Raw genomic sequence first — 25,891 nt, forward strand, 5'->3', positions numbered from 1 at the left:
TGGTTCCACTTATCATGCGTCAGAAAATCAATGTTTTAAAATGATTGACTACCTACCTTTTGAAGTTTGTAATTAAACTGTTTGGGGTTGATTTTCAAACTTTAGATTTTCATAATATTGTTAAAACTTGCCCAATCATTTTTATAGATAATGATTGGTCTGCTCAGAATCAGATCCTTTTTATAACAGGAGAGCTTTTGAGTTTCGACTATACATTATTGGAGTGAAATCTTACGCATGTCTACCCAGTGTATGAGCTGTAAATATGACTCATATAGACAGGAAGACAGACATTAATTTCACTGTGTAGATTACGTCTAAACCTCAAAGTAACAAGATTACATAGTTATAAATCAACGTATTTGTCTCTGCAAGTTGATTAGAGTTTCTGCACACATAGCTATGATCAGAGCGTTTCTCAGGCAATTCGTGCCAAGAGCGAAATGTGTTAATGTTCAGTTCTAATCAAAGAGTCGTTAGCCGCGGGCTCAGCAGTCGATTACGACTATTATAGGATACAATGGGAACTACTCGACACTTCCTAGAGATAAGGACGTCGGGAAGCGGTGTGGCAACACGGATCTCTTTTGTACGGAACCGTTCGCTGTTTGTTGTGCATTATCCGTTAAGGGACGGAAAAGGTTGAGCAGTAAGAACAACCTTGAAGGAATCAATTTCTTAAAAAAATCGAAAGAGAATATTCAAACACAATACACTCTTAATTAAAAGCGAATCTTTGCCGTCGTTACAACGATATTAGTGCGCTTTTCCTGCAATATTTGACTTAAAACTACTAAGATACAGAAATTAAATGCTTTTTTTCCTAACAAGAAGTTAGGCAAACTTCACAAATCTGTTATACGTAATGCTTGTACAAATAGCTACTACCTATAGTGGAAGGTGTATATTTCCTAAAGACAAGTTATAATGATAGATGTAAACACACATGAAACATATAATTTTAGATACATTGTTCTACATTGTACTATCACGGGTAAAATCAACCCTTCAATGTCGTCGACCAAATCAACTATGTGATATTAATTCATGTAAGAAGGTTAAGATTCAGGAGAGCGTTGTAGATAGCCAAGGGAATGGCTTCATAATTAGTTATTGAAGGTACTCTGTAGTACCTCTGTAAGTATGCTATTTTTTTAATCCGAAAACATTTCCAACTATCTAAATAAAGCAAACCAATTGAACATTGGTAATAATGTACTCATAAATCCAGTCACTTTCAATATGTAATAAAACAAATTCTGCCACTTTCCTGGCATGCGAGATATCGGATTTCACTGGTCCAAAATCTTCGAAATTCTATTGTATTACGCCAGTCATGTTCGATATGTCTCACATTTCGAGGAAAGAGAACGTAACAGTTTATTTCAAATTCTTTCGTAAGACTGTTCATATTTTGTACAATACCTGAAGTATTTTTTATTTCACTTGGTTTGATGTAGAATTGTTTGTTTGGATTTTTTTTTAACCAAGTAATTTAAATTTTTATTGTTATTTGAAGTATTTACATAATATTTACATTAATTTTAAAAAATAAAAATAAACTTATATATACAACTTAAAACTAATACATTGCATCAAAAAATTGCTCCTCTGTTTGGATTAAATATTTCTTGAATTAGCAGAAACTGGGTACATTTCTGTGTTTTTAACTTTTGTTGGAAGAAGTAAGGGAAGCTTGATTTGATTTATGCTACAAGTATAGTTTAGATAGGTAGTAACTAAAATGCTTTTTAAATTAGTAAGAAATAATAGGTATTTACAATGAAAACGTAAGCCTTACGTTATTTTGATTTCATTTAATTTGCGTTAAACATTTTACGTGTCTAAAAGACCAATAATGCACCCGGCGTGGTTGACACGTTAACACAATTTGGTCCTTTCACCCGCACATAAGGACAATGTTTTGCTTTCGACCAAAAATAAATTTTAATGATTCATCATTTCATATATCACGAATGTCCATGGTCTGTCGGTCACCTTTATAAAAGGGAGGTAATGTGGTATGCCATGCTTTTATGACTATAACAGTATGATGATGATTAATGGTTGAAAATAATTTTCTATTTAACGTAATTTTCTCAGCTGTTATAGGTATCTATTCAAACATTTACGTAGTGTGTATGGTGTAGTGAGCGTCGTCGTCAACAATTAATCTTCATTAATGGTTCACTTAAGCTATGTGCGGTTTCCGCCGAACTCAAGAGAATACGCCTTGTATGTGACCTTAACTCCTTTGTTTTACTTTAAACTATTTTAATGTCGTAACAAATTAGGATTAAGTACACTTTTAACAAGCCGTTAATATTTTATTCGTGTTTAAACGCTAACGGGGAAGCAGATTTTCCATGGGTTTTCGATGTTAAAATGTTAATTTTAATAATGCATTTCTTCGAAGTTTTAATATTTAAAAAAGCAAGTCTATTTTAAATTCCTTTCTCCTCTCTTCAAGTCATTTGTATAATTTTATTGTCGGCATGACAAAATTTTAACGGAAAAGGAAAGCTTTATAAACGAATTAATTTATAACAATATTCAGAACGCACTCTGAATAAATATTGTACATAATTTTCCTGTAATTTACACTCAATCTCGTTGCAAAAAAACGCCCAATATTCAAGAGATCTGTAATGAATGCGAAATTAATGCAAAGTGGTTAGCTATAAATCTCCAGAGCTTTGGGGCAATAAAACAAAAAATGTGAATTACCAGTTTGATAAAACAAAAACTTTGTTTGGCAAGTGCCCCAAAGGACCGCGCCTGAACTCGGCCTCTGTCGGCCTATGGAGGACGGACCTCTGCCTCTATTCCAATTTGTACTTTTTGTACGCTTCGGACACGTTCAATATGGCTTGTTTATTTCAGTTAGTGCTCGCATACAATGCGCCGACAGTTAACAACGTTTCGCTACTGCTCCCCACATTTTTAATGAATGCGTAGGAATTCATTGCTATTGTTTCGTTTCAATAGTTGTTAGATACAAAAATGACATTTTGAAAACCGGCCAAGTGCGAGTCGGACTCGTGCACGAAGGGTTCCGTAAATTACAGTTAAATCAACCTATCTCAAAAACTATAAGAGATACTTTGATCAAACCAAAAATCGTTGAAAGAGTTAATTAGCATGCATCACCTCTATTTTTTTAAGAATTTTATACCCCGTAGTTATAAAAATAGAGGGGGGGGGACATACTTTTTACGACTTTGAGAGCTGATATCTCAAAAACCGTTCACTTTAAGAAAAATGTTTTTTAGAAAACTTTATATCATTTTAAAAGACCTTTCCATTGATACCCCACACGGGTATGTACATCGAAAAAAAAAATGTCATCCCTCAGTTACATGTATGGGGGGCCCCACCCCCAATTCTTTTTTTTACTATTTAGTGTCATATTTTTGTAGCGGTTCATACAACACATATTCCCATCAAATTTCATCACTGTAGTACTTATAGTTTCCGAGTAAATCGGCTGTGACAGACGGACAGACGGACAGACGGACAGACGGACATGACGAAACTATAAGGGTTCCGTTTTTGCCATTTTGGCTACGGAACCCTAAAAATGAGCGCTCGTTCCCGTTTTTGTTCGTCAAAAATATTCTTGTATGTAATATTTCTCTTTTGTGGTACAATCCAGGGGATTTGTAGACGGGGATTCTAATATCGTTATAGAACGAACCGAAATTAGAAGATACAGCTTCTAATAGAACAATATTATCAGTTAAGCAAGTAATTGGAATCAACGGCTCGGGTGGAAACTATAGTAACACCACAGTATATGTATATAGATACAGTGTTAATGATCGGTGCTTCGAGCTCCCCTCTAAAAACGGTCCTCATAGAATTTTACGAAGACTACATTTTGTAAAATAAAGTAATACTGTCACGTCCCGTCCACACTTGACATCGCTAGTTTTTGCGACCTTAGAATCTATTAACTTTTACTTAGAAAAACTATTACATTTTCTTCGTGTGTAAAATATTGTTAAGGAGATAATTTTATGAAACGCCTTAATTAGATGACCTATCTAAGATGATATACCCATTAAATACGAGTGTTTACTACCAAAAGAAAACACATTATATTTAAATTACCAAATAAATCAAGCAAATGCTTCTCCTCATTGAACAAATACGAGTTTTCAATATCTTTCGAAGCGTTTTTAAATACATTGTATATAGGTACTTGTTTATAATAAGTACGCAGTATTCTAGGGCCATTTGCCCCGCCATAAACATGAATGGCGCCAAAACGTCTCTCTTATCTTGGGCATTTCTCGGAGGGCGGAAGCGGGGCCCTAAAGGCGCCGTACCGTTTTTCAAGTGTGGTCCTAAAGGATCTCGAAATAAGGGCCGAGAGATCCCTTTGAGAAAGCACTACGTTCTTAAAGCAAATGGACTGTAAGAAGAAACTCGCAACCGATTGCGATATTGATTTTTATTTAAGCGATACCTCATATTACTCGCGTCGGCTTATCTTCATCTGCTAACAGATCTGACGTTGGGGGGGATAATATTCTTATGTGCGTATTTGTAGCTTGACTGAACCGTATTTTGTATTATATCGGATACTGTTAAAATTGATTGTATAAAACGTAGAAAGATATAATATTAAGTTTATGGGTGTTGCTCTTTTTTTTTAATCAGATCTATTTTGTTCACGTGAAATTCAGATCAAATAACTAATTCCATGCCATTCAAAGAATGCAGTCTCCTGAAGTCACTTATAGAACAAAAATAAAAACTATGTGCACAAATGTAGGTTCCATATTTGTTCTCAGCACATCTGCACAACACACCAAGTCTTGGCAGAAGTTTTACTGACGGGTGTAACTGTGGAGAAATCTGGGGTAATTGGTCGTTATAATATGAACCCTTATTTTAGTTCTACATATTCATGGGGTAAACTTGATGCGGCGGATAAGTCGGTGAATTCGTCACCAGTCCCACTGGAAGTTTGTGCTTCATGAATATTTATGCCATAATGCAGTTATAATACATGCCCGGCGCGGTGTTTATGTCGTATTTAATTACCTGGCAGCTACATAATTTCTTGGTTATTCGTTTTGGAATATATAAATTTTATATTTCCCTTCATTAAACTTATTCGAAATGGCTTTTTGCCTGGTTAGGTTATTGTTTATCAAGATTAAATTTTAAGTAAGATAAAATGAACAATTTTTATGTCATACATCACTTTCAATAAGCTTAATTGCTGGAAAAACAGACACAGACGCTGAATCCTTTTTATTTTTTTAAAATCTACTATTGTATAAACTAGGTACATAGCAACCGTAAAAATGTCTGTTGTTTTTTCAACTTATTAGTCTGTGTAATTTTGTTTCATTTGCTAGAGGAATATAGGTGTAAAATTACAAAACGGCATGATTGTTTGTGCGCAAACAGACAGTGTCCGCTTATTAGAAGGGCCCACTGTAATAAAAACATCGCCTTATTACAGTTGGGATATTCAGCCGTCGGCGGAACACTGAAATTTAAATCTCGACATAAAACGATTTGTTTTTGTTGGCGCAATAAAAATAAAATCACATTTAACAGCATGCCGTTTATGCTGAACAGTTAAGTTCCATAAGTTTATTTATACGCATGTTTGCAGAGATACATTGCACATTGTCGCTTCATTTATACACGGCCACAGATCACGAGTAAAGTTGTTAAAAAAATGCGATATATTTCTTTGTTGACCGCAAATAAACGTTTTTCATATTTTCGAGCGTTTTCATTTAAACTACTACGTCGACGAAATATTTTTTCGTGTCATTTACTTAAGACTTTTATTTACATTTCATTATTTTACCATGACAAACAGAACTGAGGAGAAAATTGTATCTACATACATAATTGAATATTTGGCATTGTGGAACATGTTTTATTCAAATAGTTTTGTGTAAGTATTTGAGGGCGTCCTTGATTGTACAAGATGTGGTCTGGAAGTATTTTTCCAACATTGTTACTGAGCGTGAATTATTGACCAAGGCGTGACGAAATAAAAATTCAGGTGCCTTTCAGTACACATTGAAATTGGTCCTACGGTCTTAAGTTTATATCCCCATGTGAATACCTTGGTTTTGACGCCGTACCTATATTTGTACTTTGAAAAATTTTAGGTATACTTACAATAATGCTCATGATTTAAAATTGAATATAAACTTTTTTGACCAAACTAATATAAATAGATAATCCCGTATGAAAATATCATTTTTTAGATACATATTGTGAATGTTAATACAATTCATAACACATAATTGCCCTTGGGGATTATTTCTCGTTGTTTAATTTTTATTTGGTACACGTTCCGAGTTGGCGGCCCTGTAGGTGTTAAAGCTCACGATGAACGGAAAAAATGTTTTTATTTGTACGTTAATTTATTTAGTATGCCTACCCGTGTTTGAGCTATTCTGTTTGAATTAGAATTTCAATAATAAATGTTGTAATATTGTTTTTATTTGATTATATATATTTTTTTAATTTTTAGATAGGACTTTCAGTCATATTTACAGGATCTTTTTTGTTGAATAAAGTGATAATATTTTTAAACAAATTCCATTGAGGCAAATTTTCTGTCAAAATTATCGTTTATTGTAATATATTAAAACAAAGCTAGGTTTAACATTATTCATCTTAACTAACACTAATTTAGTAGGTATGTATTATATTCCATAATTTCTACCCCACTTTTCTTAGTTTACAAAAAACCTTAACTACGGAGCCATATGTCTATTTCTCTAATGAGGCAACAATCGCCAAACGTCGGGAATTAAGTGCCGATCAAAGGATTGCGGATTGAAAGCCGACCCGCTGAATTACAGCGGTAGACCTCTTTTAACCCCCGGCTAATTTAGCTTAGGAGGTACCGGTCTCGTGAACACTGGCAGTATGCTTCTTTTAATGAATGGTAGCTCTAATTTTATGGGGTGAAAATAATACTTTTTCGTTTGTTCTTTATCATTTCTTCCAGCATGTAGTCTATAGATTTTTTATTAATATGTATTTTTCCTAAATTTTATTCCTACATGTAGGCACACTTTCTGCTACCATTATTTCACACATTTTACAAACACAATGAACAAAAATTACTCGTTTCCTAAACCATGCTTGGCGCGCTGTAAATTGCAATTATTTTCGCCGAGAGGGGAGTCCCCTAGACCAGCCGTTAATCAAGTGAATAAAACACACACTTTTATCACACGGCACACGGAAATAGAATACAAACACCCTGTTGATTACGTGTGTAATGGCTATGTGAAATTCAACGCGGCACTTTCTACCGAACATATACAATGTACTTGCGAAAATTCCCTCCTCCAGCGAAGTCTTATAAATATTAATATTTCCTATCTCAGCTGTTAATTATCCAGACAACTACGGATGAACCCCCTGTATTCATTAGCCAACCTTAATTAGTAGAGAAAACCGTGCAAGTTGCGCAGGAAGTACGAATTCTTTGTCAACCATATTGAATACGGCATCATCCTGTTGCCTTTGCTAACTAAAAGAAAATTTGCGTTCCTAGCTCGTTTGTATTTTTTTAGTGCAAAAAAGAAAGTAGGATTTTATAATGCACCGTTGCAATTTTCACAACGAGTTTGTTGAGGATATTTTTAATTTGTGGTTGATTTTCAAATTGTTATGCAGCTCTAAAGTGGTTCTGGTTTAAGCATTACTTAGTGTTTATTTTTGAGTTTTATCAAACTTCCGTTTGCTTTTTACTGAGTTAATCCTTGGATTGTTAACACGTAGTATAAAGACGTAATTGAATGTAATATCAATTAGAACTGTTTACAAAAAAAGTTAGTACAAAAATCTAGCGGTATTTTCAGCATTTTCTTCCCTAAGTAGATATTACTTTTTTAAAGACTTTTAGCTGTAGTTTTTACTCATTAGCCAGTATCCTCGTGTAATGGGACGCTGCATACTAAGTCCCAAGGTAAACTATCACGCAAAGGGAATTGCATATATTCTAACATTATTAGAAGGAGCCACTCTATATAATGTAACATTGGTGTACCTAATAAAGAATATCTATCTATCTATCTATCTATGTAATTTCCTTGGCCGACAACATTGAGGAACTTCATCATTTATTCTGCTTTCCTTAAGACTTTGCAGACTGCGTATGTCTTTTGTGGTCATATTTTTATCAATTATTGAAAGCAATGGTAACAAAATACTTTTTAGAAAAATGCATTAATTATGTTGTTTTATGTTATGTATATTTTTTTTTATATCCTGTTAAAAATATACAAACAATCGATTTAAAAAACCAAACATGGTGCTTCATGAATAATAATAATATAATGAACCTAACAAAACAGAAAAATGTGTTAACATTGTTTTAGACAAGCGACGTCTGTGCTGTGACGTCACATGAATGGTGGGGGGGAGGGGTGTATGCATAACAATGAATGGTGTTACGAGCCCCGTTGAGATAAAAATGGAGTTTTAATGTGCAGTTTCACTCATGGTTCAGCTGTACTTTTTAACAAGCCTTTTTTCTCCGATGGCGCGGATGAGTACGAAAATTTGCAGTGAAATAATAATGTGTATTTCAGTGACACTCTTACCTATAGTAGGCGCATCACATGTTTCTCTGATATAGTAAACATTTTTGAACATAATCTTTACTTTAATAAGTGCTCAACTCAATGTGAGAATGTGAACCCACCTGTTTGTAATTCACGGTTCCTTTTTTTTACGAACAATATATAATAATATACAACATTAACTACGATTGACATGACATATAAACAAAGAGATACTTCATAACAAAATATACATAAAAAAATGCAACGTTCTCAATTTTCCATAATATGTACTTCACAAAAGTATTAACACAGTACCTTTCAACCTTTCAATTTTAATATAGCCAATTATTTTAAATAAATGGATCAAAGCGAAAATGAATCGAAAAGTATTAATCCAAAATGATAAAATAAATATATCCTTTATGAGTCCAACAACAGATGACTCTAAAATGTAAATAATTTACGTTTGCATTGCTACATCGGTAAATTACTTTGATGACCTACCTATTTCGTGGATATTGGTATCGATGGAAATATTTAGAGCATCAAACATCGGCCTTCCTTATCAGGTCTTAAGGAATTTTCCATTCAATAAGTCATGACATGAGGGGGCGGGCTCGCAACATATTCGACTCAAGTAATCTGCCATTAGGCCAAAAAGCTCTCCTCGCTTATCTGCGACATCTGGACCATGTTTATATTTTGAGGGTCCCCGACAACCTCTATAACGACTCGGCGCTTATCGTCGGCCGCCTGTCTAGGTAATCTCCCGTACCTTTACGCAGCAAATTGTGCCCTACTGCCCAAGCAAGAAATGCCACAGTGTATTGAAACTTTTTGTCTAAGTACCTGTTCGGATCGACGACCCTGACATCTCATATCGAATCTAAATTCCGCCACATAGAGTACATTTTTCTGACACAATCTTTGTAAGTCATATGCGTATCAAAAGCGACTTTATTATTCTTGTAGTTGAGCCTGTTTTTGTTTGTGTAACGAACACTGGGTAAACAGAGACATGTCAAACATACTCATGTTTAATGTCAGATCTGTCTGTAGAATTTAGAATTTGACCCCTTCCCTAATGACCGTGAATTTTCTTTCGCTGCACTCTAAGTATTGAATTATCCAGTTACCTTTATGACGATGGCTATAAAAACGTGCTCATAAATGTAAATGTTTTAATCCGATAAAATAAACCATAATAATAAATATGAAGGTTTTTAGATAAGCTTGTGTTAGGTAGACATGTTTTCATTCCCAAGTAGGTACACACCTATCACTCTATCATTGTTATGTCCAGTTACCATAAAGTTTGATGTAGTCTTCTTAAAATTTTGTACTTAGGTATACCTAGCGTATTTGTTCCCTCTATTTGACGGAGATATCGATATGCATGGTGCGGTATAGCCATCGATATAATACATCAACCAAACGCTTCTACATGAACGCTCCCAAACACGGCTATAGATTTGAACTGACGGTATGACAAGAGGAATGATCCCTTTGCGAATATCTATTGGACTAAATTCTTTGTACGTACAGATAAAATTTAAGTAAAACATGATTAACAAAACTGGTGACAAGTATTATCAGTAGGTACAATTTTAACTGTTAAGTATGGGCTTTAATAACTTAGACCTTATCTGATAACGCAAGAGTAAATTAAAATTTGTAGTTACGAGTTCACTAAGTACTTACATTGCTAAGTTATCTTACCACACTATTACACATTTTATCACACGAATAATGTGAGTAATTCTTGACGTCTAAATGAAGTCTTCATTATTAAAAGCCCAAGTTCATTTTAGCTAAGACTAGCCGTGGTAATCGCAGCTATTTGTTATCTAGTGCTGGCATAGAATGGCTACATTTTCAAGCGAAAAAAGCATTAAGTTTGCAAAAAGAAAACAAATAGGAGTATGCATTAGCGATTTTGTTCAGTGTTTTGTGCCTACTTTTTAGCCTGTGGTTTTCTTTATCACGACAATTTATTGCGACTGGTTTGGTTTAGGACTACTGAAGGTAATTTTAAATGGCACTGCATACTTAATTCGTTTTTGTGATTTTTTCATGGCAAACTGCATTAAGACAATGTATGAGTTATGTATAAACTTTACCTTAAGTAATATTATAAATTCAAAACTCACTCCAACTCGCGCCAAATCTACTGAATCGATTCAAATGAAATTTGGTACAGTCTCAGACAACACAAAGGCTACTTTTATTCTGCGGTGGAGTGGAACTTAGTTCCCTAGGGAAGCGAGTGGAACCGTGTAGAACAACTAGTGCTATATCATGTTTATATTGAACAACCCAAAAATCATACGTTCAATTAAAAACTTAAAACAACCCCTACCGCCAAAATGTTTTCAACAATAATTAATACCTGTAATTAACAGCACAAGTACAATCAGTCACGAAAAATTAATTATCAACTCTTCACAGACAAAATAAAGCTCTTTGACAAGTTCGAATTTCAATTAGAATTGATTAGCTGAGAAGTTTATTTGCTATTAAAACAGACCTTGATTGTTCAAGTGGCTTTATTTATAAAGAGATCTTATGGTAAATCTGTAGTAGAAAATTTCGCCAGGAATTGTTAAGCTGGTAGGATGAGTACGCTGTGATCTTTCTGGGACTTCTTCCCGAATAATGTAATGGTTCGTTTATTCGGTAAAAGCACGACTTCTCTGACAAATAACATTCGTGAACTGAGAATTCTGATAAATGATACAAAATATAATTGGTCATTAATATCGCGTTCTGTCCCTGTTAGTATGGCCCGTTGGCCTTTTTTGTCAATATACGAAGACTGGTAGCTAGCCTCGAGTGCTAGTTTAAGCCAATAAAGGTCAGGAAGATAGGAATCTGTAACAAGTCGGCAAGTAAAGTTAGCTTTTAGTTAGCAGCTAACATATGGCTTTTAGCGTTTGGCAACAGTTTTCTTGTTACGTATGCAAAAAGGTTCGTATTTGGTGGAGCACTATATTTCAGCTAAATCTTTTGGGGACACCAAGTTTTTGGGCGGACAGAAAATCGATAAAACATTATCAAGATAAATGTTTAAGTGGTTACTTTTTTTGAATATCAAACCAAAAGCGTGATATGTCACTGTTATGAAAGCGTAGGTACTGAATGATTCAGTAGACAAATAGATATTACGAATATGCGATCTAATATTCTACTTGGGAGCTTTAACTGTTAGTATGCAAGAAAAATCATTATTTTAATGCAGCAATATATTCGATCTGAATCTTTTTTAGTACGGACAGATTGATACGTATTGAGCCTAGTTGAACATCTCAGATTTTTGATAAGCGCTAGATAGATGCTAGTTCCAAGCCTTTCAAACTAAGCCTGGTATTTCGGCATAAAATATCAGTTGTGTAGGCAGCTGAATCAACTGAGCACTGATAACGGGTACTGTTACCTCACTCCACCTGTCAAGTGATTATGCATGCATTATCCCGTAAGGTCGTTCCTTATAGCGGTGTATCGGAAAACCGATGCTCTTTAGAGGTCAATGAGCCTATCATAGCTGCCTGGCAAACCCTTTCTCATATACATATGCTTAGGTTTATGAATTTTCCCGAAAATTCTGATACGATAACAAAGCTAGCTTTTAACATAAACATTTATGTACGAAGGCATACCCAAGTACTCCGAAATTTTGTGTTTCCTGAAGAATAGCTTACAGATTTTAAGTAAATCACTGGTTCTAGGTACAGTCTTAAATATAAGACCTCCTTTTAACTAACAGGGGCATACAAACAGAATAAACCTCAACCCTCAAATCCTATCCCAGGAACTGCAAACGTCCTAGACTGCCTAGACTGGATGACAGCACATAACACAATCGCATCATTCCGAAGATTACAAGATCTTGCATATTCCTTATGTACAAAGGATTGTACCCCTTTTATGTGAACAAGGATCCTTAATCTCTCTTTATGCGGTGTCAGTCGACGGGTCGGTAACTCATGTTTAACATGACAGGTGGCGTTCCCTATCCTCTCTCTCAGCATTACATGTTGTTGGTTTAAGGTGATCTTCACACTGCCCCGCATCACGCTGCATCTTGCGTGTCGACGCACCTACGCGCGTTCCTGCGGGAGTGCAGATCTGCATCATCGTGCGGGTTTTTCACGCACTCACGCGCGTAGGTGCGTTTTGTAAATTCACGCACAGCGAGTTCCATTTTCAAATATACACGTCACGCCCATTCAAAATCACGCGCGGCATTGCGGGATTCAGTGTGCCATACCTTGCGTCTCGCCCCGCACCTACGCGCGGGGGTGCGTGTTTCTCCGCATGTATGTGCGTGATCCGCATGAACGCGCGTGGATGCATTTTCAGTGTGTTGGACTATGCGTATTTTCCATACAAACGGAGATATTTCCATACAACGGAAAAAAACGCATCCACGCACTACGCTGCATCATGCGGGGCAGTGTGATAATCGCCTAATATAAATACGCCGTGGGATATTTTTCTTCTGTCTGCGAATGTACCTATTCGGCCGTGAAACGTGGATATTTGGGGATGAATATGAGTTACGTGTAGATAGAAACAGATTTTGTATCTAATATGAATGGAAGACTCCGTAGTACCTATCTTCTTACTTAATCAACCATAGTGGCTAATATTTTAGGTATGTTCAGCGTTACTTAGTAGGCTAGCCTAGATGTAAAATAGGTTTAATATAATTGCATTATCTAAGTATCTCGAGCAAGTGTCAAAATAAATCGATATCTAATTGAACCCAGACGCTAGTGAACCCTTCTATCAATCTCTCCACTAAAGGATGGCCACTATCCTATATGGAGTAACTAATTCAATTAACTTCCTATTAAGGGACGAGTCGGTATCGTTTGTCGAACTCCCTAACTTTTTGTGGAGAACGGCTTTGTTTGATTATATTCCTTGGAAATAGGGGGAACAGTGACCATGTGGCCATGTGATTGTTTGTTTATCTCGCACTCATTAGGGCAACGCCCCTTTTTGTTGTGAACACGACAGTCTTTTATTTGAGTGTGGCACTTTATTAATGTGGTCATCAGCTGTGTTTCCCATACAATGATGAAAATAAACATCATGTTTGGACTCTGGCAATTTTCTTGAGAGACTGTATGTATAGGTATATATATTCTTTTTATACATATGTATATTCTATTTTTAAATAAGAATTTTATTTTTAAAACCGCGTGGTCGTATTGCATGATACCTAATAATAGTTAACAAGTGTACCCACATATTCTGAGATTTTTATTTGAGATATTGTATGAAGTAGTAGTAGTTTATTGATATAACGAAATATAGTGAAATAGATATGGGTTTTAAGACATTTGAAGTTTATTGTATACAAGTTATTTACCCACGTAGCGAACCACATCTGTTTAAAATCATCAAAACTAAATAGGTAAAGTAACGTGAATCTTCAATATGAATCAAAATGTAAGCATCCTTGTAGGTATACTCAATCAAGGCTACATCAATAACTTTTATTCGCCATAAAGATGACTAGAGCACTTTGTAGGTATCACTAGCAACAACCATTAAAATAAATTATGAAACTTTCGACGGCTAATAGAAAACAATAAACAGTTTATGATCTGTGACGGGAGAAATTAACGATTGCACGTGCCGAGAGAGAAACGAGTTAGGGGTGTTCATCATGTGAACTTTCCCGGTTTATTTATTCCCGGGGTCTTTCCCGGAGCGGCTTAATGGCGCCTTAAGCGGTAATGTGTGGTCATAAATTAAACGATAATAAGTTCGGACAACAGCACTGCCGTTAATGACTGTGAGGCGGCGATAGTGTGACGACGTAGACGGTCCTTCGACACTTTCTTCAGTTATCTGCAAGGCGAACACGCGTCCCTTCCGGGGTACTATCCCGGGTTTATATGAGCACTGCTGTTTGTATCGGCGTTTGAGGGTTATTTTTTTATCGTGAATGGTTTTAGTTATGTTCGCTGTAGGAAGTAAGGGTTGCGGGTAAATATGGTTACGAAATAAAATTAGGTACCTAGTCAAAAATTTTGCAGATTTCTTGTTCTTATAATCAAAGATCCAAAAATTTTAAAAGTAATGAAAACTATACTGTTAAAAGCTAAATTAACGAAACCATATAAGACAGAATAAATTAATGTTTCTATCAACCTGAATGGCGAAGTGTAAAACAATTCTTCTCGTGAGAATGGCATTATGGAGTTCCAATTTCAAAAATTTTGCGTCAATAGAACGGGCGGCGCGAAGCCACTTCAAATTGCAGCGAAATTGAAGGAATGGAGATACAGAATCGCAACAACCGTCTAACTATTGTTGGTAACAATTATATTATTTTGTTGTATGAAAAAAACTTTATTTTTATTGGGAGCAAATACAAGAAAATATTATTTACATTGAAGAGTACTGAGAATGAGAACTTTGATTTAAAATACAATGAATAAAGACGTTCTATTTTCAAAATAGATAAAATTAAAAATGGAAACTTTGAAATAATACCTTTCTTTTTATTTCGAATTCGAACTTTAAATAGCATTTAAAAGCAATAAAAATATTTGTTTTCAATTTGAAAATTTCCATTGATTTTAATTTTTTCCATTTTTAAAACACTCTTCCATAAAATGCTAACCAATTAAAACAGCCGACAGAAGACACGACACATATTTCGCAATTCGAACTTCGTTTCTTTTTTTTTGTTTTTCACTTGTGTAACTGGCCAACTTTGTAGTGCGCGACGATCAAACAGTGTCCCTTCGTCCAGCATACTCACCATGGAATCCTGATATTTCATGAATGTCAAAAAACTGTTCTGAAATAGTGCTAAATAGTGCCCAAAGGAAAAAAATAGTGCTCTTGTACTTGCGAAGTTATAGCCATAGTTCGATGAGTATGCTGGACGAAGGTTTCGCCCAGCATACTCACCTCCGTCCGGAGAATCTGTATACGCTTCAAACATAATTCATACTTCAAAAAATAGTTCCCAAATAGTGCCAAACGGTGCCCAAAAAGAAAAAACAGTGCTCGAATAACTTCGGAGTTATAGGCTTCGTTCAGTGAGTATGCTGGGCGTAGGTTCTACGCCCAGCATACTCACCTCAGTGCGCGAATATCGAACGAGCTATAGGTACAATTTACGTCTCAAAAAATTGTGCTTGAAATAGTGCCCAATATCAGTCCAATTTTTGCTTGACTTTTGACCTAGAAAACCATTAAATTTGATTGTAAACTTCTACATACTAACGTAAAATGGGGTACAGTCGTCGACACATGTTTTTGGACAAAAATATTAAACTTTCTAATTGTAGACTTCATGTTATTGGAAATAATTATGGTATTTTCTCACATGTCAAAAACTTTCGATTAAATGCATTATTATATATTTTATAAATAATAATAAATGAATGAAACTTTAAGCGTAAATGAAGTCTATTACTTCATTGCATTGTGTGTTTGTCTGAATAAAAACAGTCATTTGCAGCCAATAAAATTAATATCTTGAAAAATTGTAAAAAGGAAATTATACAGTTTCTTTTTGTATATATGTTGCAGGCAAAACTTATAACCAGTCAAAACTAGTACTGTGACATAGTTATACAAATTTTTAAAACTCTTTCCAATAGTTTCATCAATGAAAGGTTGTAATGTAAGCATTAATAACAGCAACTTTATTTTTCATGCATGATTTACTTCATTTGATATCTTAATCCTTCAAGCGCCGTGATCTAGACAAAATATATAAAATCATTGTTCCTAGCTACCGGGGTCCCATGCGACGCGCGAAGGCTTAATCATATTATTATAAAGTATTATTAAAATAATGTGTAATTAATAATATTGCGATTCTAAAGTAAATACTCCCTTACATAGACAATTAATAATTTACACAAGACAAAAATTGTTAGAAAGAAAGTTAATAATATTGTATTCGACTGTACTCAATGTATTGTATGTAGAAGTTTACAATCAAATTTAATGGTTTTCTAGGTCAAAAGTCAAGCAAAAATTGGACTGATATTGGGCACTATTTCAAGCACAATTTTTTGAGACGTAAATTGTACCTATAGCTCGTTCGATATTCGCGCACTGAGGTGAGTATGCTGGGCGTAGAACCTACGCCCAGCATACTCACTGAACGAAGCCTATAACTCCGAAGTTATTCGAGCACTGTTTTTTCTTTTTGGAAACCGTTTGGCACTATTTGGGAACTATTTTTTGAAGTATGAATTATGTTTGAAGCGTATACAGATTCTCCGGACGGAGGTGAGTATGCTGGGCGAAACCTTCGTCCAGCATACTCATCGAACTATGGCTATAACTTCGCAAGTACAAGAGCACTATTTTTTTCCTTTGGGCACTATTTAGCACTATTTCAGAACAGTTTTTTGACATTCATGAAATATCAGGATTCCATGGTGAGTATGCTGGACGAAGGGACACATCAAACAGTACGGTTGTGCCTATGACATTCTTGTCAATTTGGACAAAACAACAGTTTGTAGGCGAGTTTGCAAGGCGAGGGCAAATTGTGTTAGGCTGTGTTATATGTGGTGTATGTATCTTTTTGGAGAGAGTGAAAAAGTACTTGTGACATTCATAATTATATATTAAGATATTCTAAAGTTTTTAACACAAAGAAAAATTATTGATAACTCAACAAGCTTAAAATGGTGTAGTGATTAAGGTTACGTTACGCTTGTACCAATGGTTTCATAGATGGGTGGTAAATTAATTGGGAAGGTAAGGTATTTTAGATCAGTAAACTTAACCTAACCTAAATTAAAAATCTTAAGTCCCACTTTCACCCCACTTATTAATAAATATCATAATAAAATATATTTCAGAGCAAAATCTTGTAGTAAGTAGGACTGATTTACAGGAGCTTGAATACCGGTATTGGAATGCGTTGTAGAGAGTTCGATTTCCGCAACGGAACAAATATTTATATTGGCATTCAATGTTGGTTCCGTATGTAATGGTAACTTCAACGTAAAGTGCCGTATCTAGATAAAATATTTTATTGAAGATCTAAACTTTCGAATTTTGTACACAAGATGATGGCAAAAATTATAATGTGTAAGTACCTATTTATTGTAAGCATTTTACACACAACGTGGGTCTGATCAATTATCAAGATACTATTTTTAGCAAACTTGGATAAAAACAGAATTTAGGTATGAGGAAATTTAAAAAGTAAAGAAATGTTTTTCAGTGGCCAAAGACCAAAGACTTTAGTTGAATCTTCACTTTAGTCTAATCAAAATTTTCCCAATCATAGTTCCATATGTGTTGCCTTATGATTTTCAACACTCGAAACAATTATACATACTATGTTAAATAATAATTATATAAAAGAACTCTATGCAATAAAAAAACTATTATTTTGATATTATTTTGTATAATATATATTTCGTACTTATTCCAAGTGTAACAAATATATAATTTGGAAACCCAACGCTATCTCGCACATGTAATTCTGTCAAATTCTGATATGTAGGCAATGTTTAGTTTATCCTCATGACTCACTACTGATTGGTAGCTAATAACTTACAGGAAAACTGGTACACTAACTTTCAGGTAATATATACACGAAAGTTAATCAAAGAAAAACATGCTACCTGTTGCTGATATGTGTCTTATTATGATGTTAATAGCAGGCTTTATAACTTAGGCCACCCCCATACGTAAGTTTTTATGCAATTTCTTGTTAACTTGGCTATCTCTGAATAGTTACGTACTTCTTTTATAATGATGGAGTTAAACATATGTATATTGTATTTACACAGCATATAATCATAACTGGTTTGAGGAGGTCAGATAGGCAGTCGCGCCTTGTAAAACATTGATACTCAGCAGAAGTCGGTTAGACTGGAAGCCGACCACAACACAGTTGGGAAAACGCTCGCTAGATGAGATGAAGTTAAACATAATCAGCCTTACTTATAAACGTGAATTAAAGATAAGTAATACTTAAGGGCTGTTTAAGAAAATTCTTACTTATAAACGTTGCTTAAGCATGTCTTAATTAACATTTAATGACTATTTAAGACTTTAAGTAGTGATTAGATAAAATGTTGCTTAGAAGGTGATTAGAGATTTTATAAGTAAGGGGGAATATGTATAAAGTATATCATAGAGAAATGTATTCAAGTTGAGAGTGTTCCATTTTTGAAAAGTGATTTTAGTGTATCATAAACTAATAACTGAATAATACAAATGTTAGCTTATATTTGGTCATTAAAAATATAATCTAGGTTCTTATATTCCCTGTATATCAAATCCTGGTCTAACGGTATCCGAAATGAGACAACTACTGTCCAAGAATGGCTGGCAAGAGGCCGTCAAAACTGCCATAAGCGCTTGAACTTTTGTCGTTTGCTCTGCACATGACCATATAAGTAGCCTGAACTTATCCGGGTACTTGCATAGTGTATGTATGTGTGTACATAGTAATATTAATAATTTATTAATTTATTAATAATTTTACTTATATTTGGTGGTTTATTAAATCTTTATTGGTGTATTAATACTTTAATAGTGTGTATTCGGAAGTATTGCAAAGTTGTTGACTCATGTTTAGCTGCTTCACTGACACAATAGTGTGTATCACATGTGACTCATGAAGCAGGGAAGTTGTTAGATATAACATTTTGTATGTTCACATTTAGTCTTTATGTATATATCTTAGAGGAGCCCATACTACAAATAACAGAAGCTAGTCTACAGATAATAAGCTCAGCAGTCACACAAACACATTTCATACAAATTGTAGAGAAACCAGTGCGTCTTAAAATTATGACGTCACTTATTTTATAACTCGACCGTTTTTTCTTATAATTAGGTATATAAACTGATTAAGGAACGATTCAAATAATTCTGCGGCTTCCTAAAAATGAAACCAAACACTCGTTGCAAGAGCTATGCATAAAAACAATGCTAACTTGGTTAAAATCTCTCTATCTCTTCAAAGTCATAACCAAGAAACCAATAAAGAGGTTTACTCTCTCCCCGGTTAAGCGTTAGTGCCTAAATTACCGCAACACTGCACACTCGAGCTTGTTTCCTTGTAAGACAGGTGTAAGTTCGTTAACGTGCTTGTCGCAAGCGATATACCTACTAGCGATACTCAGGTAGAACGTGATCGTTTTCTTACTAATGGTATACTCGTACTAAGTGGGGTGAAATTGAATTTTGGGGAACAATAATTCGGGATTATATCGCGGGTGATGGTAACTTTCTTATAAAGGGTGTAATTTATGCAATTTTAAACAATTTCAAAATGAATGCAAAACCAAGTCATTCTTTGTAGATATTGCTAACATAAATCAGTATAAAGATGACCACACACAGTATCAGGTATTCGTTCGGTATTAGACGGACAATTTTTTTACCAACCACCGCCCGGGTCAACAGTGGGGCAACTGTTTACTCTTCAGTGTGTGCGTACTCTAAGATTTTTAGTTCTATTTTTCAAAACCTTGACAGTTCTTTTCACGTATCATTAATTCTTATTAGTCACATATAAAAGCAGGTAAATAAAGGCTATGTAATATTTATTACGTTGACAGTATGAGCCTTTAGTTGAGCCCGATATCTGAGGCATCAAACATAATTATATCAGCCTTTTATAAATAATTCACAAATAAGGACAGCCGTACTATTGTTTGTAATACAATTAAGTCTAATATACACGCACTTGTGTTTGAAAGGATTATTGATTTTCACCTTTGAATATTTCCATAGTTATTTTTATTTTTACTCTACCAATTAACGTTGTATTTAAATACTTTCCATGAGCGATTATCAAAACTTTTCATTTAAAATTAAAAACGGTACTCATAAATTTATTAGAGGGACTATTTTAAACAGTTCATGCTGTCCTAACGCAAATGCTAAAAGTCCTGTCTTATAATTACCAGATCTTTCCGTAAAAGGGAAGGCGGTAACAAGCAAAAAACACGATTTCAATCGCATTCCGAGGAACTACATATTACGAACACCAGTAAAAAATTGCCTTTCTCAATAAATACTAACACTGATTGGACCAATGGTTCTTGAGATTAGCGTACTCAAACAAACCCTACAGTTTCATAATATTAGAAAGGATGTTCAAGTTATGAACAGTGATGTTGACTTCTAGAACACTTCTTTGCATAACATGTATGTATAGCTATTAAAAGTTGTACATTTGCTGAGACGAAGCATGTGTAAGCAATACCTTAAGTAATTAGTAGTGGATGAATGGTACACCCTCTACAACTTGTATGTATCTTCTAAGGTTTATTCCGTAATAAGCAAGTTTAATTGCTGTATCGTTTAAATGATTTACTAGCTAAACTGTATCACTATCGGCTTTGTCAGGGTTATTCAATACTTAAACAATAATATTCATAACACATAATTCTAATGCAAAAGTAACTACGCCCGTGTGTTACGCAGTCTTCAACAAATTGAAGTGTAATTTGGCACAGAGATTGGTGGTCCTCTGAAGTCAGGTATATGGGACTTATTATTTAGAAATCCAGATGATGGGAGTAGTTCACTCTCGACTCATTTGTAAGTTCCAGTGAAAACTAGTAGTCAGTATTTACTTTAAATGACATTGCATTTTCATTCATCTGACACATTCGTGCAGTATTCAGTCCGGAAAGATAATGCTTTGTTATCAATAATTTATATCAATGGGATGCTTTGCTACTGTATAATTAACTCTACAAAAATAAACTTATTTATGTTATTTTATTAGATTTATAAAATTTAACCAGTGATGTTTTTACATCAAAAGTGATGTTACCGACAATTTTTTTTTATTACTTTAAGAAGAGCCCAAGGTTCAAAATAGATGCAAGGATTAGACGATCAAGGTTATAGGGATGATGCATAGTTATCATATAGACGTGCTATGCCGCGAAGGACGTGAAGCCATAAGATCTCATCGGCCTGAAGTTTATAGACCTTTTACCTGCCAGTCTTTTGTTTTCAGCTGCCAAAAAGTTTGTTAGCCTTACCAAGCTGTTACGTACCTATACAAATAAGAAATAGGTTTGTATTCAAGGCTCGGTAATGCTGCATATGATGACTAAGTGATATATCGTGTTACGTCTGTTAACAGAATATAGAAATCCCGAATATACAAGTTTATATAATTTAAACGTGAAATTCCGGGATAAGTTCTATACTAATACGTTTGAAATATATACCTGGAATTCCGAGATTATGTTTAAAGCAACGTAAGGAGCTTTGTGGAAACGGTATTTGTTAATAAGGACTGTGGCTAGTTCAACTCTAAGGCTTTTTGAAGTTACAAGTTTGTCGATAATTGCTGTATATCTGTGTATCGATAATGGATTTAATCATTAAGTATAAGTTCCTCCGGATTGCTTGAAAGAGTTACTTTGGCGGTGGTGCACAGGCTCTAGAACGAACAAGGTGGGTTTAAGTCGGTAAAAGTCTAACACCAAAAAAAGGTAGGTATACATTAGTTCCTATATCAATAGAGCGTTATGTACACAAAGTTTTTATCTACAACCAAAAAGCTAACAGTCAAATACCGTAAATAATACCCAGTAGGGCAGCGACGTTCAATGTGTTTTCTACTCTAGTTTCCGAACTGTAGCCGTCCGGCCTAAGTCATTAATGTGCAAAACCGTCCTTTGTGGCTTGTTTACACAATAAACACGGCTCCGGCTAGTTTCAATAACAAACGAAAAACTCACGAATCCACCCTAATTACTGAACTAACTTAAATTAATTAATACAACGTCAGAAGTGTGTTATTAAGCCATTATTCAAGCTTCAAATATGAAGCGCTGGGGTTGATCGTGTAAAAGTTTTTTGTTTTACAATTCTGTTTTCAAATTTTTGGGCTTTGCATTTCAAATAACATGACAAGCCCCGCTTTCCCTATTGAACATATTTTTAAATATTTACAACTACATCGGCCATTATCAAAAAAGTAACAATGGAAATATTGAAAACCTGGGCAAATAACAAAGTTACAATTATAATCAATTTTAAATAAACCATACTTTAAAGGAAGAAATAACTAAAAATCTTAAATCTTAAATAGCAAAATAACAAAATACATAAGCATAGTAAGTGCGGTCGAGTTTCCATTTATATTTCTTTTCAAATCTTTTCACAGACCCAAAGCGGCCAGAAGGATATTCAACTTGGGTCACTATTACGTCACGTCAATAGTGCACACACTACAAATGAATGACTAAATTCTCAGAAACCGGCCATTGAAGCATCGAAAAAGGCAAGCGAGAACATAAAACTCTTGGGTATTAGTTAAGAAGAAAAGGTCCTCCTAAAGCTAAGTCTACAAAGCGTTTTACTAATTATTTTTCCTTTTATCTCGTACTGGCAACGTAAAGCGATTTTGACAATACGGTGAATAGAAAACAAAGGATGCTCGAATAAAACCGTAAGGACCTTCGCCATGATCGGAGCTTCTCTTTGTTTATTATGACACGAGTCAATGGAAATGTTGGAGCTAGATCACGGACGAGCACCTAATTTAATTATAGCCCTTATCTTTCCCCAAAATCTATTTCGTTTATATTCTGTTTAAATTTCCCGAATATGCAGTGGGAATATTAATGAACTGAATTTTATCAGGAGCTATATAAATTAAAATTGTTTCTTTTTTGCTATATTTTTTATCACTGTGATTTGATTGTAGATTTATCACTATGTAATAATTTTTTGTTGCAAAAAAAAAAATAGTGTTCAACAAATACTTACAAATCCTAATAGAAAAAGTTGTCCACTCGCAATTCAATTCATAAATCACTAATTAAGAATCAACAAACCAACTCGAAAAACCGAATGATCAATTTAGAAAGTTACGATTGAAGATGAAAGTTTTCGCAGCGTGTCGGCTACGAGTCTACGAGAGGGTTCTACGAGCGCGCGGCGTAGCGTCCGCCCGGAGCGAAGGGGCGCGTAGCACTGAGCGCCGGCTCTTGACAAGACAATCTTTGCCTGTACATAGTGGTACTCAACAGACAACAGCAACTTGTGAGCTTTCGCACGGATAACGGGCGTAACGGGAGCTTTGTCTTCCGCCCGCTCTTTTTAACTTGCTCTAGTGTCATATTGTTAATTGGCAGCGCTTTTCTCACTTTTAAATTAAGTTTAATCCTTCTTTTCAGTCTCTTGATTGTAGATTAAGATCTTAGAAATAGCGTTGATTTGGAGAAACTTCAAGTACGATTCTTATCTCCTCAACTCGTAAATTGCAGATGCGATTTATATGTAGATATTCAACTTTTAATGATACAATTTGTATGTATAATAATCCTGTTATAGTGCAAGTTTGTTGGACATAAAAGCCGTGTTAAATTTGCATGCAACTCATAAGGTTAATATTTAAAATAGTCGTAAATTACCGCATAATGTTTCAGAAAGAGAATGTGATAGCATGCTGCTAAAAGCCTAAAATTACATAAGTTTGCTTTACCTACAGGATATAATTAGATCCAGGCACTGTGAGCGAGCTTTAGCTAAATGGCAAGTTACGTGTTACAAACTTGTTAACTAAATTATACGACATGTTCACGTCTGTACTTAAGTAAATCTAATTAATTATAACGACATAGAAGGATACTTAAACTAAATAAACACGTGCAACAAAGTAATACATCAGCGTGACAAAAAACGAGGCAGTAATGTAAGGGATGACAAAATGTACTCACAACTCAGTATTCTAAAATACGTTTATTTTCCTCGGAGGCGTACATAAAAACAGGCAAATCACGAAACAAGATAACATTCGCTAGGTCTTCAGTGCGGGAATCTCATTTTCAATATGTTTTTATAACTTTCAGTGAGGAAATGAGGTGGTGCTCGGGGCGGCGCGCCATTGTCATCATAAACCAAGCAAGGCCTTCTTCATAAATCCTTAGCAAATGTACCTTTATACGCATTATGGCGTAACACCGACGAATCTTTGTGCCGATACTTTGGGACCTAACAATAAAGTATCTTGTTTTGGTTTATTGGCTATACTCATGTTGTATTTGTACCACATTTGTATACACATTGTATATAAGTATGTTGATGGAGGTATGAGGATCCTGTGAGAAAGGTTTTGAACATGAATGTGGTGTCTATAAATGATGAGATCGACCAAAGAAACGAAAACTGGATTGACAATTTGTCTGCAAAGAGTGTTACTTGAGAGATGACGTCAGATAAGAAGGTATGAAAGAAGACATGATGCGCCGACCTCTCATAATAAGTTAGAATGGATGAGTCCATAATAATTTATATTAACGAAAGAATTTAACTATTATACTGGTTGGTTGGGATGTTCAGTGCTAAAAGGCTTGGATATTTGTAAGCATGGGATGAAGGCTTTGCCCATCAGTGAGACTGCAAACGCAAACCAATACATTGTACATTCAAAATTGAATTCGCTGGTGTATGTTCGCTTTCACTGAAAAAATCTTAACCGGTCTCAATAGAAGTTGTTTTAAATATAGCTTCAGCTTTATGATTTTTTTCACGGTTACATTGAGTAGTTTGCCCATACCGGTACCCAAAAAAAGCTAATAAAGTAGTATAACCCGACACGTTTCGAGTCTGTTTTTACGCCACCTCGTATTAAATTGAGCAATTAACATGCGCCAATTTACAAAAAAAGTCAAACATATGGGAGTACGGTTTACAAAAAAGATTGCGCGTAAAAATATGACGCGCCATTAAACGGGAGTCTTGTATTAACATACGGTATTGTAAAATTAATGACAACAATTATTATTGCCTTGGCTAACGGCCAAGTGTCGCGGAATAAATTCTTGCCAATCTTGGCTATGTGCGCATTAATGCTAGTAAATAACTACCTAGTTAAATAATGTTCATATTTATAAACAACGCTTCTTTTTGTGGGTAGTCGTGTTAAAAGAATAGTGTCCGTTTACTTTCGAATTTTTGTACCTGGACCTCCGTGGCCATTATTTGTAAAAGTTAACGTAAATTGTATTTCAAAAAATACACCATACCCACTAGAACAAATAATCTGTTAGAACACAATAACAACCACTTCATGAAAACCATTTGCAAAACCAAAAAAAAAACAACAAACAGAAAAATAATAAAACCAAAATGTTTGTTTAATCGTTATGCGGATTGGAATTTCCAAAGTGTTCCGTGGCGATGCAGAATGCAAAAATCTTTTCTTGCTCATTTTTCGCCAGTCCCAACATAATAACTGCTTGTTGGCCCCGCGGCCTGAAGCACTCCACAAGCAATAAGACAGTAATAAATGTTCAGACTTCAGATCTAAGACAAGAACAAAAACGAATATAATA

General features: G+C 34.7%; 1 protein-coding gene across 1 annotated transcript in view; it reads right to left on the minus strand.

The window, feature by feature from the left end:
• The window catches only part of LOC124631231 (lachesin-like), an 84,211-nt gene extending 60,685 nt beyond the window's left edge, over window positions 1-23,526 (minus strand). Inside the window, exon 1 of the mRNA XM_047165494.1 lies at window positions 23,322-23,526. The gene's annotated coding sequence lies outside the window, so the exon portion shown is untranslated. The remainder of the gene's footprint in view (window positions 1-23,321) is intronic.
• Window positions 23,527-25,891: the final 2,365 nt, after the last annotated feature.

Source organism: Helicoverpa zea, chromosome 1 (assembly GCF_022581195.2).
Source record: "Helicoverpa zea isolate HzStark_Cry1AcR chromosome 1, ilHelZeax1.1, whole genome shotgun sequence".
Lineage (NCBI taxonomy): Eukaryota > Metazoa > Arthropoda > Insecta > Lepidoptera > Noctuidae > Helicoverpa > Helicoverpa zea.